This window comes from Zootoca vivipara, chromosome 8 (assembly GCF_963506605.1).
Source record: "Zootoca vivipara chromosome 8, rZooViv1.1, whole genome shotgun sequence".
In the NCBI taxonomy this organism is placed as follows: Eukaryota; Metazoa; Chordata; class Lepidosauria; order Squamata; family Lacertidae; genus Zootoca; species Zootoca vivipara.
Window position 1 is genome coordinate 52,346,858 of NC_083283.1, and position 20,058 is coordinate 52,366,915.

General features: G+C 38.8%; 1 protein-coding gene across 2 annotated transcripts in view; it reads left to right on the forward strand.

The window, feature by feature from the left end:
* The window catches only part of DOK6 (docking protein 6), a 167,880-nt gene that overhangs the window by 22,668 nt on the left and 125,154 nt on the right, over window positions 1-20,058 (forward strand). The gene's annotated exons all lie outside the window — the stretch shown is intronic.

The following is a 20,058-nucleotide window of genomic DNA, read 5'->3' on the forward strand; positions in this document are numbered from 1 at the left end:
TTAAGAACTATTAGATGTATGGATTGCTGCTTTGGGTTTATGCAAAGAGACTGTTAATAATGCCATTTGCCCATCTTTTTACTCTTTTTTTTAATACTGTTTTTGTAGCCTGTCTTCCTGTCTTCCATTGAAGTGAATGTAAAGGATGTTCATAGGTAGTCTCCCCAGGATCTATGACTAGGGGTGGATCTATATAGAGGAAAAACCCGCTATAAATAAGTCAGAAATTAAATTGTTATAGGGAAAAAATACTGTGTAAAAATCACATGGAATTTTTCTTTTGCTCTCTGGCATCATCTGGTGTTGCATGTTTATAACAAATTCAAAATGTTGTTTCTTGAGTAATGTAGCTGAGTCCTAGAATGATACTTGTTAAGATTTAGCAAGGTTGTTTGTGCCATTGTGTTCAAACCATGCTGAGGGCTGTGGTTTTTTTCTATGGAAGAATGGGTATCTCTCCATTCCCTGAGTTGAGGAAGCATAAACACTTTTTTCTTTTATCATGTTTGGTACAAAACTACCATTGCATTGTTTAGTGATTTTTAAAGTAAAGGTAAAGGTACCCCTGACCATTAGGTCCTGTCACGGACGACTCTGGGGTTGCGAGGCTCATCTCGCTTTACTGGCTGAGGGAACCAGCATTTGTCCGCAGACAAACAGTAAATTGGTACAAATCTTCAGGGAAATATGGTATTCCTATCTGAAACTCTGGAAAGCTGCTCCCAGACAGTTTTGATAATACTGAGTTAGATGTACCAATGGTCTGACCATGGTATAACGCAATTTTTAAACCAAATTATCTCTTAGACACAAAACTTGCCTTTAATGATCAATATTTCAGCTAAGGACAAATGAATAATTAACTGGGAAAACTGATCCCACAGTCTCGTTAAACTATAGAGTGTATTTACTCCAGAGTACTGAATATGGATTTTGTTTGTGTGTGTGTGACTCACCAACTTCCTTACTGTGTAACAATCTGAATAAGAGAAATAAATGAAGCAACTACCCAAGAAAAGTGTCAAACATGCATCTTGCTTTTCTGCCTCTTGCGCTTTTCTGTCAGCTTGATTACTTCAAATCTTTTATCTTCAGGAATTGCTGGCCACTTTTCTATTTTCCCAAGGTTTCATCCAATTCATTTTGAATATTGAGGGAAATGACACAACACACATTTTTTGTTGCTGGTCCTGCTTGAAAACACACCAAAAAATATGACTTATCATTTGCATCTGTGCTTTGACTTTTCCCCATGCTTGTGTTTTGTACAAGAATGGTTGCTAGAACCAGCAGCAAAAACAGTGCAAAGCCAGAGCTGTAGTTGCATGAGGCCTTGCAAGCAAAAACACTAACTACTCTGGCTCAGTTGAAGCATGCAATGTTGGTCTTTAAAGGCTGTGCAGGATCAGGAATGGACTGAATTTTAACAATGGTCAAAGGTTCAGATTTGCCACTCAGAAAATCATCTCCTTACTCTCTCCTACTGGTACTTCAAAGAGAGCAGGACGGTACAAAATGAGGGGCTTTGTTCACAGCTGAGATGTAAAAAGGGGGGAAATGATACCAAGTCCGTGAGATAGAGGAGACAAGAGGCCAGATCAAGTATCTCAGACCATTGTATTCCAGAATTCTGTCCAAGGGGAAACGGTTGTTAATAAGACTCCATAATTATTATTTTTTAAAAAAACCAGTTTAATCAATCTCCACTATTTTGGTGGTTTTCTTTTTAGAAGCTCAACAACTTTTGGGTCATCTTTGAAATTTGGAAACCCTAATACTATTTAGAGTTGCAGCCTTTTGTTAGTATTCCTTTATCTGAAGAGCTGTTTTCTTATGCAGTCATATGTATACTACACAATATCATTTATGGCTCTTTCTCTGATCATATAGCATGTAGCTATGGTAATTATTGTAATACAGTAAATTTTAATACCTCGTATCTTGTCATTTGATAAAATTAACATGGAAATATTGTGACTCAGAAAACTGTTCTGGACTGTAATTTAGAGTTCAAGTCTTTTAGATCCTTTCTATAGAATGGTTAATTAGAAGTATGGAGTAGTTTCCCAACCAGTAGTAATCCTAGTGATTGTACATGAGTCATACTGTGCACAAAAATCTGTTATGTGTCCCTAGAATGAGAGTGTCAGTTTTACAAAGCCAACAATAATTAATTAATCCCAGCTTCATAATTGAATTCCATAATCAAGCCATTAAAAATCATTGCTGGCAGACTACTTATTGAGCTTAAAAGCTGGAAAAAATATTGACAGTTCAAATATTTCCTATAATTATCTCCTTTTATAAGCTTAAAGAGCACCTAATGTTTTTCCCATTAGTATGCCACACATAGGGACGCGGGTGGCGCTGTGGGTTAAACCACTGAGCCTAGGGCTTGCCGATCAGAAGGCTGGCGGTTCAAATCCCCGTGACTGGGTGAGCTCCCGTTGCTCGGTCCCAGCTCCTGCCAACCTAGCAGTTTGAAAGCACCTCAAAGTGCAAGTAGATAAATAGGTACTGCTACAGCAGGAAGGTAAACGACGTTTTCGCTCTGGTTCGCCAGAAGCGGCTTTGTCATGCTGGCCACATGACCTGGAAGCTGTACGCCAGCTCCCTTGGCCAATAACGCGAGATGAGCGCCGCAACCCCAGAGTCGGCCATGACTGGACCTAATGGTCAGGGGTCGCTTTACCTTTACCTTTATGCCACACATAAAGGATGCTTTAGGGTTAGACTAAAAGTGCAAGTAGATAAATAGGGACTGCTCCGGCGGGAAGGTAAACGGCGTTTCCGTGCACTGCTCTGGTTCGCCAGAAGCAGCTTTGTCATGCTGGCCACATGACCTGGAAGCTGCCTGCGGACAAACTCCGGCTGCCTCTGCCTATAGAGCGAGATGAGCACCGCAACCCCAGAGTCGGACACGACTGGATCAGATGGCCAGGTGCCCCTTTACCCTTTACGTTTATGGTAAAATAGTAACTGGTGTAATGACAGTAGCTATTGTAACAAATGTCTGACACTTCCTTGGAAATTCCCTGTCTCAAAGTTGCAAAGGCTGAAGTTGTCTGGCAACGTCACACAACAGGTGTTATGTCTTCAAGCTTTACAGCAACAATAGTGTCATCTCACTGGGAAAATCAAAGATCAAATAAAGATCAAATATCATACTATTGATCATTAGAAAGTATTAGTTTGTATTTTAAGATGAATTTTAAAATAACAACATCTGAAGAAGAGGAGGAGTAGGAGTTTGGACTTGATACCCCACCTTTCACTCCCCTTAAGGAGTCTCAAGCAGCTAACAATCTCCTTTCCCTTCCTCCCTCACAACAAACACTCTGTGAGGTGAGTGAGGCTGAGAGACTTCAGAGAAGTGTGACTAGCCCAAGGTCACCCAGCAGCTGCATGTGGAGGAGCGGGGAAGCGAACCCTGTTCGCCAGATTATGAGTCCACTGCTCTTAACTACTACACCACATGCTGGTTCCTACAAGGAAATGTGAGTGCATGATGTGTGCATTGAACTCCTACAATGTATTGCACCAGGTACTTGGTACATGCACCACTCTCCTTGCATCCTAGAGGAAATAATAATAATAATAATAATAATAATAATAATAATAATAATAATAATAATAATAATAATAATAATTTATTACTTATACCCCGCCCATCTGGCTGGGTTCCCCCAGCCACTCTGGGCGGCTTCCAGCAAAACACCAAAATACAGAAATCCATCAACCATTAAAAGCTTCCCTAAACAGGGCTGCCTTAAGATGCCTTCTAAAGGTCTGGTAATTGTTGTTCTCTTTGACCTCTGTTGGGAGGGCATTCCACTTTTCAGTTCCACCTTTACTCACAATCGAAAATGGCAGAATTGTTCAAGCTGTCCTATAAATCAAGTCTGTGGGAATTCAGATTTGCAAGCATTGTGGCATCAAAATCAGTATTATTTCCATGTTTACCGATCAGTTGCCCCCTCAAAACTAAACTTTACACATAACAGTAATTTTCAGCTGTGATTTTCACAGTAAGAAATGGCCTGAGAGGGAGACCAACTTCTTTCTTTCTCCGCAATGTATTTGCTTGCCTCCTTCATGATAGGGGCGAAAGGAGGCTTTGTGTTTGGCCTTATAACATGGGCCAAAAAACCCCACGTTTTCCTGAAATTTACTAATTCTGATATCCTTTGCAGGGTCAGTAAGGCAACCTAAAACCCCCTAAAATTCACCTTCTCTTAGGATAACTGTCTAAAACGTGATATACCTTCATCCATAAATTCCCCTGGACCTTGGTTTACAGCTAGCTACCATCATAAAATGGGATGTTTTGCCTTGATTTGAGGAGACTTGGTAAAGAAACCATGGAAAATCCATGAGACAGAAAACAGAATAAGATTATCAAGTAGCCCACATAAATGGGGGGGGGGAGTTCTGTCATAGACTGTGAATGGCTACCACAAGCAAAAAAAACTTCAGATGCTAGCCTGTGGTCTTTATGATTCCAAGGTAAATACTGACAGTATTTAAATATATGGTTCAAAAATATATTCTAATAAGATTACTACTGTACTTCACTTTTGTTCATCCCTCTTCACCTGCCCTATGGATGCTATAAATGCTGTTTCTACCTGAGCTGAGAATTGCAGGCTTGATTGGTTGATTAAGGCTGCTGAAAATATGAGATAATGTGAAAGTGAGAAGTGACTGATTGTTAGAATGTTGGCTAGATAATGATTCTGTCTTCTGTTTATGAGAAAATGTCTTTTCACTTTCCCCTGTTTCACTGATTTTGAAATATGAACATGGTAGACTATTTATCATTAATATCTGCCATACTCACAGAATGCAGGTCTATATTTAGAATTTGGATTGTGTTTCTGTGTGAGAGACTGTATCATCATATTTCTTCATGCAGTATGGTGTGTAGATTTGCTAAAATTTATTTACAAAGGCCGGGCTGTATTTGTGCAGTTGTGGGTCTTGTTAGCAATGCATATAATTTCAGTAACACTTGGTGATCAGACTGCGTTATTATGTTCTTTAAAATACTAAAGCAAAAACATATTTTGTGCCTCCTTTTATTGCATTTTCATTTGTAAGGTGGTCTGCACATCTCCATCTGGAAATGCATGTACCGACTTTACATATCCCTGTGGCACATGTATGATATAACTTTTCCAGAACAAATGGACACATGCTTCATGATTCAACATGCATGAGAACAGCTACTCTCTGAGTAAACTTCTTAAAAGTAGCATTTAGCTAAGTGTTGTTTCACATAACTTGTACTTTTGTTGCATATAATACCGGTACTATATTATAACTCGACACAAGAAGATCTACGCTTCCTCAGACCAACTTGACAGAACAGCCATTCTAGAAAGCTTATAAGCAGAGAATGAAGGCACAGCCATTATCCTCTGCTCTACAACCTACCAAAGAACTGCAGTTTAGAGGTGCATTACCTTCTAAAAGCATAAGCCATTGCCTTATCTTGTAGCAGCAAACTCAGTTCATTGTTTGTGTTATTTGAAGAAGTGCTTTCTTTGTCTGTCCCGAATCAAATGTTAATCAATTTTATTGGTTGATCCAGAGTTCCTGTATTCTTTTTGTGGAGGGGGGGGGATGTGTGCATTAAATTTTCTTTCCCCTCTGTCTATGTCATTTGTAATCTAATAAGTCTCTGCAACACCCCATTGTCATTCCCCCACAACTTTTCTTTAAAATGCATCAATTCCCTTTCTTGTATGCTCCAGCCTGTTGATCCAAGTGTTGTGATATGAGCAGTGGTGTTCTCAGTTCATTTTCTAGTAATACCTACCATGGAATACCACCCCAAGTGCCCCACACTAGGCTGACTTGTTGTTCTGATATCACAAACCCAATATCTCCTCCTTAGTAGTCACTGCCAGACCAGATCATATTGTATATATATGAAGTTGGAGTTGCTCACACACACAAAATATTTATGGTTACTGGCTCTGAGTCTCTTCGTTGTCTTTTGCATTATTTGTGTGTAGGTTTAAACTTATTTAATCCCGTCTAGTTTTTGACTTTTGTATGTCATCCACAGATGTGGCTTGCTCATGATTAGGCCAGGTTTCAATAGATTCTTCAGGGATCCTACTGCTTACTTAACTCCCATTATGAGAACTGTCCATTTATTACCAACTTCTTCCTCCTATTCTTTAACTAAGTGTCTCTCTGTAAAACTACCCATCTTACCCCCTATCACTAAGGAAGTTTTGGTAAGGACTGGTAAGCTTTTTCTTTTTACACAAACTTTTGAAAATATGGGTATAAGGATGTAGATTACTACCACCTGCATTTTATTGACTCTTAAGAATAGTAAGGTACAGTGGTAAGGTAAAGGTAAAGGGACCCCTGACCATTAGGTCCAGTCGTGACCGACTCTGGGGTTGCGCGCTCATCTCGCATTATTGGCCGAGGGAGCCGGCGTATAGCTTCCAGGTCATGTGGCCAGCATGACAAAGCCGCTTCTGGCAAACCAGAGCAGCACACGGAAACGCCGTTTACCTTCCCGCTGTAGCGGTTCCTATTTATCTACTTGCATTTTGACGTGCTTTCGAACTGCTAGGTTGGCAGGAGCTGGGACCAAGCAACGGGAGCTCACCCCGTCACAGGGATTCGAACCGCCGACCTTCTGATCAGCAAGCCCTAGGCTCAGTGGTTTAACCACAGCGCCACCTGGGTCCCTCAAGGTACAGTGGTACCTCTAGTTAAAAACTTAATTCATACCGGAGGTCCATTCTTAACCTGAAACTGTTCTTAACTAGAGGCGTGCTTTCACTAATGGGGCCTCTTGCTGCCGCTGCGCCACCGGCACACCATTTCCGTTCTCATCCTGGGGCAAAGTTCTCAACTCGAGGTAACTCTTCCAGGTTAGCGGAGTTTGTAACCTGAAGCGTTTGTAACCTGAGGCGTTTGTAACTCGAGGTACCACTTTTTTTTGAGAATCCTTGCTTGTTCTTCCCCAGCAAACACTGTGCAACTAATTGTGCAACTGTGTAACATTTTTTAATCTTGCATAACAGAAATGGTTTAAGGGATTACTTATAAATTAGCATAATTAGTGTGAATATATATATATATATATATATATATATATATATATATATATATATATATATTCTGCTGGAAGTGTCATTAAACAAGTAATCATTTAAATGTATTCAAGTTGGTTGTTCAAGACTACTCTAGCAAAACAACATTGTCTGGTTGACAGAACTGAACTTGAGTTAAAGGAGACATATATACAAGTAATGGAGGTAAATGAAAAGGTTATACATGTCCTGTTTTTCCTGAAGTTATCTTTTCTCTTTCCTGAACCTTTAATCTGTTATTCTCATGTGACACATTTGCTGTCACATAGCCATGACATCTTACAAATGATGGCTTCACTTGCTTCTCAGTACTAGTCAGATGTTAGATCTTGTTGACCTTCAACAATACGTGTGTGCTTTGTGGTGAAGTCCCTGCATTAACTTCTTTTCAGAAAGGATTAATGAAACTTGCTTGTGACATTGCTTAGGAAATAAATTCTTATTTAAGCTCCTGCCAAAATATTCAGATATGCTTCAGTTCTCCATACACTATCAGTTACAGAAGAGTTTTTCTTTTTAACATACATTCCAGATGAAACTTCAAGAAAGGAAGGGAAAAGCTCTTGCATATGATGACAGCTGGAACAGAGCAAGTGGGACGTGCAACAAACTCTTGTGTTTAATACTTCCATTCAGTGCTTCTGTCAGCTGCATGTTTTTTTCAGGATACTCTTAGTGGCAGCAGAAGCAACACTGGCAATAGACCTTGGGTGACAACAAAGTCTCTCTTAATCTGCTGAAAGCTTCATGGTGGGTAGATCCTATAATGACTGCAGTATGGGAATTTGAGAGGGGGGTAGGTTTTCCCATCTTGAAACACCTTATCCATCATGCTTGTATCAGCTGTTATAGTGGACCTGGCAATGAGAAGAAAAGCCCATTGCTCACTCACCATCCATCATACATGGGTCTTGTAGCCCAGTCCAGCCTTGTGCAGGTCTACAATCTTGTCCCTGACATCCTTGGACAGCTCTTTGGTCTTGGTCATGGTGGCTACTTTGTAATCTGCTGGATTGATTGCTTCTGTCGACAAGTGATCTTTTGTAACGGGCTGGAATTACAGGTAAGATATCTCCCTTACAGCAGGTGCTTCTAATCTCAGCTCGTTAATTACAGTGAAGATACCAGGTATTTGGCTGGTTGATAGGTGATCAAATACTTATTTCACTCATTATAATGCACATCAATCTCTGACTTTTGTCTTCTGGGGGGGTTTTCCTGTTGTTATTCTGTCTCTCACAGCTACAATAAATCTACCATTAAAATTATGGACTGGTCATTTCTTCATTAGAGGGCAAATGGGCAAATTTAGTAGGGGATCAAATACTTTCCCCCCTCACCGTACAACAGGTGTAATTCTATGGGCTAAAACACAGGTTAAAAAAAATGACAGTTGGTGTAGTTATTTGGGTAAGGGGCTGTGGGTTAATGAAATGGATTGGAGTACTTCACAGCTGTTAATGACTGGCACTGTGGTGTTCTCCCCAGGATGATGATGATAATAATAATAATAATAATAATAATAATAATAATAATAATAATAATAATATATTAAATTAGGGGAAAATTCTGGGGATAAAATATGACATGAAATTGCACACATGCCTGCTTTCAGAATGAAAGGGTGTGGTTTTCAGGAGAAAAACTTGCCACAATTTCTTGCAGCCCCCAGAATGAAGCAGAATTTCCCCCTAATTTTACCAAATTAGCAAACTGTTGAAAATGCAACTCAGCCCTATATGACACTACTAAAACTATAACCATTGATGTGTTGTGCCAAGGACATAGTTGGAAGGCTGTTTCGTTTTGATTATCTTTCGTTGCCCATCAATTTGATTTATATATATATATATATAATTCAATGTAGTTTGCTTCCATTTTATTACTGTGGTTTTTGTTTTATTGTTTTTATGATGTATGTATTTTGAGGATGGTCATCTAAAGTGTTCTTGTCTGAGTGTGAAAAGGTGGAATAAACTTTTTTTATAAATAAAAGGATTAAGTCTCTCTGTGTTTGCTTCTTCAAGTAGTGTACCATCCAATAATTGAAGATTTAGGTGCATGAATAGAAAAAAGCCTATCTACTGAGGAACAGAAGCCTGAGACACAAAAACTCATGTGTTTTTTTAATTTTTAGAAACTCTTAGGAATTTTATATAATTTTATGCTGCTGTTTGTCAACTTTTAACAACGTATAGAAAAAATATTTAAGACCACATGAGTTTCATTTGTACTAAGGTTTTGGTATTAGAACCAGAATTTGACATTGTTAAGTGCTAATCTTCTAAGTTCAGAGGGCTTTGTTTAGTAAGAGATTGTGTATCTTGAGAAAATAGGAGCTTTTATACACCTGCTCTTTTCAGCTTTTCAAATTACATTTCATTCAAGTGTCCCCTTAAGAGTTCCACTATGAGTATATTTCTGTCACAAATACACTGTTGGAGAGAAGAAGATTTACTGTGATTAGCTTTGGGACTAAGATTTTCCTAAAATAATACCTTAGCAATTAAAATATTACTCCTTTCTCTCTTTTTTTGCATCTGACAACTCAGTGGGATCATTTCCATATACAACCTGTGCTAGCTAATTAATTTAGTTGCTGAAGGATTAAAAGAGTATTGGAGTGTGTTAATAAGTTAACAACTTCTGATAATGACCTACTCCCTGCTGATACACCTCCAGTATTATTACCACTTGCGATAATTAAATTAAAACAAAGCAAATATATACCCCAGAGATTAATTAAAATATTATTAATATTTCAGTGACAAATGTCATTTCCACACACTTCTTCTTTTCTATTTCCCCACACTCCTCCCCACTTCTGACAATACTTTTGTGTTTATTGTATTATGGTGTGTTGAGCTTTCTTTCCCATGCTATGCATATGTTACAGCAGCAGGTGGAAATCAAAGTATTCTATGACATGAAATATGCTCCATACAATATATTATTTTGAAGATCAGTTAATAATTACAACAAGAATAATTTTATTATTTATACCTCGCCCATCTGGCTGGGTTGCCCCAGTCACTCTGGGCGTCTTCCAACACATTAAAACATTATAAAACATCAAACATTAAAAACTTCCAGTTGATGTTGGATTCAAAGACAAAATGATACCACTTGTTTTTTCCCCCCAATTATTTTTATTAGATTTTAAAGAACAATTCTGACAATCATACTTCCAATTCCATATATCCACATCCAATGTATAACAAAAGATAACAGCATAAAAAAGGAATACAAACACAGATAAGAAAAGTGAAAAAAGAAAAAAGAAAAAAAGAAAAAAGAAAAAGAAATAACAATGACATATAACCTACAAAAAATAATGTGTTAAAATTTCATAATTGTAAATTTCATAGTTCCTTAATGGACCCCCTCGAGTCCCCTTTTTAACGGTTCCAATATCAGTTCCACTTTACAGGTTCCATTTTTTAAAAAACTCCTGTTTCATAATCTACAGCCTGTATGTTTGCTTAAAATCTCCCTCAAATGTCCAATCTACAATACTTCTTAAAATATATTCTAAATTTCTTCTAATCTTCTTGCAACTTCTCTTCTCCCCGGTCGCGTAGTTTCCCGGTCAGGTCAGCAAGTTCCATGTAGTCCAACATTTTCATCTGCCATTCCTCCACTGTAGGTAATTCGGATGTCTTCCAGTACTTTGCAAGTAAAACTCTTGCCGCAGTTGTGGCATACAAAAACTAATTCCAATCTTTGTTAGGTAATTCTCTTCCCATTATGCCCAGAAGAAAGGACTCTGGTTTCTTAATAAACGTAGTCTTAAAAACTCTTTTCAATTCATTATAAATCTTTTCCCAGAAGTCCTTTACTAATGGGCACGTCCACCACATATGATAAAATGTTCCTATTGCCTCCTTACATTTCCAACATTTATTGTCCTGATTATGATTCATCTTTGCAAGTTTTACTGGAGTCAGATACCATCTATACATCATTTTCATCATATTTTCTCTTAAAACCGTGCATGCAGTAAATTTCATATTCTTTTTCCATAACCTTTCCCAATCCTCCATCATAATGTTATGTCCCACATCTTTTGCCCAATCTACCGTGTTTCTCATATTATAAGACACGTCTTATATTTATTTTTTCCTCAAAAAAACACACTATGGCTTATTTTCAAGGGATGTCTTATTTTTTTCCTCCTCCTCCTGCCGCGGCCGGTATTGCTGCTGCGCCTATCACTATGTCTTATTTTCGGGGTATGGCTTATATTCCTTGAATGCTTAAAAATCCTGCTATGGCTTATTTTATGGGTATGTCTTAAAATATGAGAAACAGGGTATCATTACCTTTTTTGTCTGTTCATCTTTCGTATGCCACTGCAGCAGCAAATTGTACATTCTGGAAAGATTCTTTGTCTTTGGGTCTAGCAGTTCTGTTTCCAGCCTGGATTTTTCCTTAAATGATACCACTTGTTAGCATTTAAGCTATTTTTCTGTTCATATACTATTCTCAATTGTTTTTAGAAAGAATGAAAGAAAAGTGTATTGGACAGGATCTGGACTATGTTGAGGAATAAACGTTGTTGACTTCATGATCTCAAAATTATTCTGCTTTGAAGTGGATTCTTATGATCATGAACACACACTTAGTAACTGATCATTGTTCTGGAAACACTACTTTAGTTGGTACTTATGAGGGCCAAAGAAGTACCTATCATTTATCCTTTTATTATCCACTGACATTTTAAATTGCTTACAAGCATCTCACACATTACAGAAAAATGGGGGGAACAGCAGCATTTGTTATTCTTCTCACATTTCTTTCATAATTCACATCTGTAGTTTGCCTGCCTAAGCACCTGCTCAAGGCTGCCTCATGGTGCCAGTGGACCTGTGAAGAAATGTAGTCAGTTTTGGCTTTCTGGTGCATCTGTCCATATGGTGGAATTGGTGGTCAACATGCGTTTCCTACTTTTATAACAAGCATGTAAAAGGTTTTGTATATGCATATTAATATGTATCCTAGGCATTCATAACCTTAATCCAAGTACAGCAATTATCCCTTATTCAAGCTTCTTTTGGGAACAATGAGAAGGAGGAAATGTCCAGTTTGGCCCATGGAGGCTATCACAGATGTGCCGAAGCTTTGTTTTTGACCAGGGCTTGACCATAAATGAATTAATTTAGGCCTGCTTTGAATAGGTCTCAGGAATACCTAACAGTTTGGGATTCACCAGCCTGGCACCCACAAAGACGTACATTGGCACCCCAATAGGAAAAGCCCAGGTCTCCAAGCTTTCATTTTTTTAAAAAAGGCTCCTAGAAAGTAATGACAAAAAAATGTGAAGTTACAGTTCCTAACCAATTTCTGTGAAATGAGCCTGCCTGCCTGCCTCTGCTAGCCAGTTATTTTAGCTGTTGAGAGCTTTGATTGATAAGTGAATTGTTTGGACTCGGTATGGATCTCTGGGGCCCTAAAGAAATGATATTTCTTCCTCCCCCTTTCCTGCTTCTGCTTTATTTTCTAGTTATCGAATCTACCTGTTTTCTGTTCTATTTGCTTTGTTTTGCTGCCTGCTGGCATGTGGAGCAGGCAGCTGCTTGGGAGTAGCTTCAGCTGAACACAGGGATGGTGGCGGGGGGGGGGGGAGGGAGAGGCTATAGCAACCAGTTCTCTTTTCTACTGCATGCCTTATAGAAGAAATTGTTCCAAAGTTGTTGAAAAGGAGGAAACCCAGTATAGATGCATCATAATAATGGTGGTGATAATAGTGACCACCTTTTTCCTGGTTGTTCCAAGGTTATTGTTTCTTTTGGCAGGGGGGGGGGGCACTTCAGGGGCAGCATTTTTTTCATCTTTTCCCTCCTGCCTGGCCCGATATGTTTTCAGTTTCAAATATTAAATTTCTCTGGTCCAGTAATGATCAACTACTAGTCCGGTGAGATTTTCATATACAGTGGTACCTCTGGTTAAGAACTTAATTCGTTCCGGAGGTTGATCTTAACCTGAAACTGTTCTTAACCTGAAGCACCACTTTAGCTAATGGGGCCTCCTGCCGCCGGAGCACGATTTCTGTTCTCATCCTGAAGCAAAGTTCTTAACCCTAGGTACTATTTCGGGTTAGCAGAGTCTGTAACCTGAAGCGTTTTAACCTGAGGTATTTTTTCCTGAGTATTTTTTGTATTTCTATTCCATAAAAATAGTTTCAAAAATACTTGCCAGCCAGCTATGGCTCTTTGTGACTTTACATGTGTATTTGTGGCCATAATTCCAAATTGTTCCTAGATTCAATTTTATTTTATTTTCTAACTGTATTGTACAATCACACGCCAGGAACAGAGAACATAAGAACCCAGACTTAGTGCCTGGAAAAGTTTTTCAAATATTTTTGTTAATTAAAAAAATATGGAATAGATGTTTATTGGACTCATTTTATGTTCTTTTCCTGCACTTTTGGGAGCCATTTTGTGTTAGTTTACGTCCATGGTAGCATCTATTTTGTGACTGGCACCTTCTCAAAATTCCAAGTGTGTCTCCCCAGACCCAAAAGGTTTGGTGACCTCTGCATTATCTGAACATCAGCATTTTCAACTAGAGCTGTGTTCATGAAGAATTCCTTAGTTTCTATCTGAGAACTCATTTTACCACAATAGTTACTTGATTTACGGTAGCAACAGTGATACTACTATGCTGTGTGTTGTGACATTTTAAATAGACTCATGTATCATCTGTAATCTTGGAGAGTGGATCTCTCATTACCTTTGTAGTTTTCAGGGTTTGCAGAATAGGGCATTAGTGTATGTAAGGAAAGGTCTATATACTTAGTTTGGATGATAACATTTGCATGTATTCATCTACATTAAATGTCTCAACACATTTTACAATTATTATTGTATTCAGAATATAAAATTGAAAGGAACATCCAAATGATAGTAACTAAAGGTGTGATATTGCAATATTATAAAAGGACTGTCCTGCTCCACCCCAGTAAATGATGAACGAGTACGAGTAAGGCGAGTACAAACCCATCCAGTCTAGGGAACCACCTAAAAACAGTTCCTCATTTTTGCATAGATGGGCTCTCACCCAATCCATCGCCGAGGGCAGACACTGGTCTACCACATCCAATTCCACACCTCCCAGGAGAAATAGAACCGCATGTCATCTGCATATTGATGGCAATGCACAACAAATTCCCAGGTGAACCCACTCGGTGGTTTCATGCAGATGTTAAACAACATGGGGAATGAAACAGACCCCTGTGGAACCCTGTATTGGGTGCACAGGACCAAGCAGCATCCCCCAAGTACCACACTCTACCTACCAAAGGGATTTGGTACCTATGTTTATAGAATAGCATAGCAAAATATATTTGAAACTGTGAAGGGGAGTGGGCGTGTCAAAATCAGCCCTTGATATAGGGTGGAAGGTGCGTTTGGGTGCTGTCGGTCAAAGGGAATAATGTTTTTAAAAATCTGCCTTGTGATTGCAAGCCCTTTGAGATACTGAAAATAGCTCTTTGGATTTTATAATTGGAGTTTCAGTCCCACTTGAAGCTGCACCAACTGAACAAAAACAGGAAGAGGAAAGAAAAGAGAGTGATTTAATGAGATGACATTGGAAAGCAAATTATGTGTGCCTTTTCTGTGGCTTATCATTGACTAGAAAACCATGAGTATGTATTTACCTTGTACATTTTGTACGTTTGGTCATTGACAGGCCTTTTTGTTATTGGCAGCAAAGATCTCAAAACAAATCCATTCAACATTTCTAGGAATATTGAGAATACACTGAATAATTATAATCAAGGACAGTGAAAGCATTCTATAGTTACAGTGATTCTCAAGCCATTCTCAAGTCCCAATGCTTTGAAGAATTTATTATGGCCAATTCACCACCAAGGTGGGAAAAATAGACATTTAAACTGTGTCTCTGACATGAACTGATGAATAAGTTTTAAGTTGGATGTAAGTAAGGATATTGTAATTAAATTTAGTTATTTATGTTCTTTGATTGTATTTTGCATTTTGTTGATTGTATAAATTTTGTAAGTTGCCAAATGGACTTTTTTGATGGGGGGTTTACCAGCCATAGATAAACAAACAGCTTTGACATGTTCTATTAAATGCAGATACTTAATTGTAGGTACCTAAGCAATCCAGTAATGATAAAACAGTACCAAGAAAAATATTAACACATAAAATATGAATACTCTTAGTTGTAGTACCGGGGTATGTGACCTTTTGTACTTGAGCTGATTGTGGAAGTTCACGACAAAGAATTAGTCACTAATTTTCTTTCATGCAGCTTTTGAAAACTTGTAGACCTTGCAGAGGATGAGCAATCAAGAACTGTATTAACTGTCATTATTTCATCACCATAATGTGCAAGCAGCTGTGCTGGTTTTCAAAAAATAAAAAAAGTTTAGTGGAGGCACTTTTATAGAAAAAAAATACATCAGTGCATGGCACAAATTCTTATCTTCATGATTTTGAAGCCATTTTATATAGGTTTCAATAGTTGGGTGTGGGTCTATTTTTCATGCCATGTTTTTAAGATGCAGATATACTCACGTGGAGCACTTTGATATCTGCACATACTAAATCGTGAAATGTGAGAACTGTCTTAAGCAGCTGGGGGTGTTATCATTTTCAGATTTTGCATCTGCACATTTTTGGGGTGTTTCCCCCCCCCCTGGGATATTGAGGCTAGTCACATCAGTAAACCTGAGATTTCAAAAGGCAATGTGAGAAACTTCTTCTGGAAACATGTCCATTCTTGTTCAACAAGCCAAAGCCTTGCACCACAGAAACACATGAGAAGATCTCCATTTTCAGCCTTTTCTTTTTGTTTCGTTTCATTTGACGGCAGTTCCCCTGTAGCGCCTTATCATAGGAACATTGCAAACAGTATTCGGAAAGTGGGTTCAAAATAATGCATGGAGCATCTTTTCCTACCAGAGGCGATGGAGTGTGATTAACATGCCCCTTGATCAACAGCAAGAGATGACACTTCATGTACCTATCTCTTACTGGCAATAACCACAGCAAAACTATTCAATAATTCTTATTGGCTGCAAATGATGTGCATAGCATTCCTTCCAGAAATCAGGGGGATTGTAAGAACCTCTCTTGCATACCTTTCCTCATTTACCAGGGTAAGGAATGACCTGGTGAAGGAGTGGCTGTAGGAAAGAAGAGTGGCAGCTAAATTGTTATTTTCATTTATTCATCTTATACACTTGATAAATCTCTTCAAGGCTTTCCAAGTAATGAACAGGAACACTTGAAAAATGTAAGTTAGTTTTTAGATAAGGTGGTGCAAGCAACAGCTACAGTTTTACAAATGCAGGTCAATCAGTTACCTTTTATTTTTCAACAAAAGGATTGAGCCATGTCACTGTGACCAATAGTCACTCAATGCACAGGACCCATTATTCCTTTCTCATGTCCATTTAATCACTGGGATGCTGGTTCCCTCCCATGTATACTTAGTACTTATAATTGGTACTTCTGAAAAGCAGTCACCATTGCATAGATTTCCCCTGATCCTTGTAGTGTGCGTTGTCCTTGTGCTATTTGTGCCGTTCATGTTGTGGGTGTGTAAATGGATGGGCAATGCAATACATTATCTGTATGCAAAACTGTGCTTTGGGTAAAGGCTGGTGTATCTTCCTACCATGTCAAGACCATTAAGTATTTTACTTCCTTCCCCATCCATTGCTGTTGATTACCCTTCCTACTTTCAAAGCATCTGCTTTATGTATGTTGATAGCACCTGAATTGCTTCTACTAAGCTCTGGTTCTATCTGGACATTAAGTCCATCTTTCAGCTGCTCCAGACACAGCTGCCAAGTTAGGTTCAGGGATAACCTGCTCTATGGATAATGCATGAATAGCATGGCACTGGTTCCCACCCCCCACCCACCCCCGCACATCTGAAAACTATCAATTACATGCATATGAGCCCTAAGTTAGAATGTTAACTGCTTTGAACAGTTTTGTTCATTTCCATTTATTATATTGTCAAGAACAGTGTTGTTCTTTTGCCTATGGATATTGGCAGAAATCGGGTTAGTTTTGTGAAGACTTGTCAAGAAATGCGTGAGACATTGGAAGTGGCAGGAATTAAATCTGCATTATTAAAGAAATGCTGTATTAATTCAATTTCATTTCAAGTAAGCTGTTCCTGTAGGAAGAGATTCCTTGAAAATGAGAAAAGCCAAAATACTAAGTCATTTGCAAAATCTTACACATTTACATTGGCGGCGATTAAGTCCCTTGTGGAAAAAAAAGCCTTTTGGGTAAATCCTCCACTTAATTTTTTGACAAGAAAACTGTTACATAAGTCAACAGATGCTAGTGAATAGAAAAGAGATACATTTAGCACCTACCTCTGATCCACACAGTTTCTTGTTATATATTTGTAGATTTCTACCATATATAGGTGAACAAGTTCATCAAATTTTGAGAGGATGTGGGGGAGAAATTCTCCAACAGTTTAAAATGGAATAGGAGTAGCACAGGTTTCTTCTTCTTTAATTGATATAAGGTTTTGTTTTTTTACCCTGCCACTACAAGTGGCAGGAGCAGCAATTGTGTTGGCTGCCTGGACACCAGTTTACATCATCTACAATGCCCCAGAATACCTAGCATTGCTCTGGGTCCTTGTGGGAGACAAAATAGTGGCACACAGGGGGGGGGAGGGAGAGATGTTGAATATTTGGAGAAAGCTCTGCAAATATCCTTTTTTCTAGGAAGCGGAAGGGGAAGAAAAATCAGGAAATTGTATTTCGGCAGGGCTATAGTAAAAAGCGAAGATTTTATAAATTAGCATGCATATGTCTATGAGGCACAATATTGATGCTTTTCCCATTGTGTCTTATCTAGCAGGGAGAGACTGGGTAGGTTCAGGGGATGATTACTATTTCACTGCAGGAGAAAGGCACTGATGCATCCCCTCCTGTAGAGGCCCTCGCTGGATCCCTATTAGATAACTACTGCTCAGTCGCAAATAACAATTTCTTGAGCAAGGTGACCAAGGGGGTGGTGGCTGGCTACCTGAATGAATCAGATTATCTAGAGCCATTTCAGTTTCTGGTTTCATGCCTGGGCTTTGCACTGAAACAGTATTAGGAGCCATGACTGATAACCATTATTAGGAGTCGGCGAGAGTCCTACTCTGTTGCTTCTCCTAGCCCTCTCCGTGGCTTTCTGTACCATTGGCCACGGCAACTTCTTGGAGTGGCTCTGCAGGTTGGGGATTGAGGGCACTGTGTTACACTGGCCTTGCACTTCCCTGCAGGGCCACTACCAGAGAATGGAATTAGGAGGGCTTCTGCTCAATCCCATGGCACTCTGCTGTGGGGTACAACCAGGTTCTACCTTATTACTTTGTGAAAGTTTGAAACCACTGAAAGATGTGATCTGCGGATTTGGAATGCAGTGTCACCAATATGCCGATGTCACTGTATCCGCATCCTGTCTGCACCAGTAGAGGCTATGCAGGTGCTTGGCCAAGGTCTAGGTGCAGTTATGGGCTGACACAGAATCCTGATTAGATGGAGCTGCTGGGTGTAAGTGGTTCTTGAGTCTAAGAATTAGGGAGATGTTCTGTATAGATGAAGAAATGGGCATTTGGCTTGGGGGTACTCATTGATTTCAAATTGTTGCTAGAGGTCCAGGTGGTTTCAGTGGTTGTTCCTGGACTGGGGCAGGCTTGCTTCAGTAATCCATGCTCTAATAACCTCATGATTGGAGTATTGCAGTGCACTGTCCAGATGTTGCAGCTGGGGCATATGTCACTGCCAGGCAAGATGGGATTACCTGACAGTGATCTTTTAAGCAATGCACTGGCTGCCTATGGACTACTGGGACCATTTTAGATGATGGGACTAGTGTACAATGCTTTGAAAGATTGGGGCTCAGGCAGTTAGAATGTCATCTCTTTCTAATACCCACCAACCTGAGCACTGAGAACAGCAAAGAACCCTCTTCATTTGGCCCCATCCACAGGTATGGCCATTGGCACAGAGATAAGATAGCGACTTTTCAGTAATGGTATCCTGGTTGCAGAACTCCCTTCCTGGGAAAGTTCACTCTTCACGTAGGCAACTTTTAGATGTCAGCTGAAGACACAACTCTTTGCTAGAGTCTAGAGACCAACAGTTTTAGTGCCACGGTCTGCTGCACTATGTTCTTTGTTTTTTGGATATATCATTTTATTTCAAAATTCATTTTACTTCATCTTTTGTAGACCAAAAAGGTACTTTCTATACAACTAGTTTATCACCATATGGGAAGTAAATAATAAAGGTCTGCTGATATAGTGAAATATCAAAACATGCAATCTTTTTACGGTATTCAGTTTGTCCACTTATTTACTTCTAATACACTAATATTGATATTTTGAATGATAATGAGGAGGTAAACACCATATGTGATGTCTACACCTGTTATCTTCAGAAGCATTGCATGTTTACAGCATCATTTTAAGTTAAAACAGTAAACAGCTGATATGCAAAGCCTGCTGAAGAAAAGAAATGATTTGTGATCAATGAACTTCTGTTCCAATCTCATTTCACCTTTCAATACTTGCCAGAAGAGATGCCACTTGTGGGCTGTATTATAAGAAACAACTGAAGAAAAATATATATTGAAAAGCGGTAGGCAGACATTTTCTAAAAATTGATAAATCACTTTGGGTGTTTCATGAGAAGTGATTTATAAATGAAATGAACTAAAACATTGGCATTTTTTATTCAAACCGTTGCTGTTTGTTTTAAAACATGTAAGTGGTTGGCACATTAATAGAATACTACTGTAACTGTTGCTGTGATTTGAATAGACTTATCATGGCATTGTCAGTACTAAATTTTATGCAGGGTGTTTGTATATCATGCTTTAAATTTGAAAATTCTAATGATTTAAATATTTGCTGCTGTTTCTGTATATTTTGA